This window comes from Silene latifolia, chromosome Y (genome assembly GCF_048544455.1).
Source record: "Silene latifolia isolate original U9 population chromosome Y, ASM4854445v1, whole genome shotgun sequence".
NCBI lineage: Eukaryota > Viridiplantae > Streptophyta > Magnoliopsida > Caryophyllales > Caryophyllaceae > Silene > Silene latifolia.
In genome coordinates, this window is record NC_133538.1 from 402,953,337 (window position 1) to 402,954,346 (window position 1,010).

The 1,010-nt window shown below is 39.3% G+C and overlaps 1 non-coding gene across 1 annotated transcript; it reads right to left on the reverse strand.

Moving 5' to 3' along the window:
* Positions 1–691: 691 nt before the first annotated feature.
* LOC141635733 (small nucleolar RNA R71) lies at positions 692–798 on the reverse strand. Its single transcript, XR_012540396.1, has one exon. It is a non-coding gene; the product is annotated as a small nucleolar RNA R71 (small nucleolar RNA).
* Between the last annotated feature and the right edge of the window lie 212 nt (positions 799–1,010).

Below are 1,010 nucleotides of genomic sequence, written 5' to 3' on the forward strand. Positions count from 1 at the left end.
TTGATTTTATTTTCATTAATTGGTTTTTGTTGTGTCTTTCTTTACCTTGGGGAAGTCAGTCTCCTCAAGGTTGTTCTAATTGTTTTCTAGTTGTTTGATATTTTGCATGACTAGGAGATCACAAGATATTTTATTACCTATTGATTTCGAGATTGAAAGGACCTTAACCAACAATAGAAGAGTTGCTAGAGGTACTTCAAGAGTCGTAGGAATTGGAGAGATTGTGGACATTCAACCAAATAACATTGAGTTTGTCAATCCTTTTGCAAGAGAAGGAGATGATAACCCAATTCCAAACGCACCACAAAATAAACCTACAATGCCTAAATTCTCATAACATTCTGAACCAACCGAGGAGAACCTACCAAACGGTACTCCTACACCACCACATTTAACAGGTAATTTCATTACCAAATCCGCATTCATACAATTAGTTGAGATAAGTCAATGTGGAGGGATGCCTAGTGAAGATCCTCACTTACATATGGAGACTTTTTGTGATTATTGTGATGCAATTTCTCAAACCGGTGTTACGCAAGACCAATTTCGATGGGTATTGTTTCCTTTTTCCTTGATCAGTACCGCAAAGCAATGGTTGAAGAGCCTAGACAAGGCTACCCTTGGTATTTATTCATGGAAGAAGTTAGCACTTGCCTTCTACAAGAAATTCTATCCTCCGGAGAAGACTAACATGTTGAGAGCCCAAATCACCGGGTTCAAGCAAAGGGATGAGGAATCTTTATATGAAGTATGGGAGAGATTTAAGGACACTTGTCGTTCTTGTCCACACCATGGACTTAGTGAGTGGTTCCTTGTGCAACAATTTTGGAACGGCTTATATGAAGACTCACGCAATGTTCTTAATATGGGATCCAATGGGAGGTTTACCGAAGTTAATGACAATCAAACATGGGCCAAAATCGAACAGATGGCGGTTCATAATTCCCAATATAGTAGGCCTCGAAAGGCCACTAGAGGAGGAAAGTATGAGGTAGATTCCATCACACAAT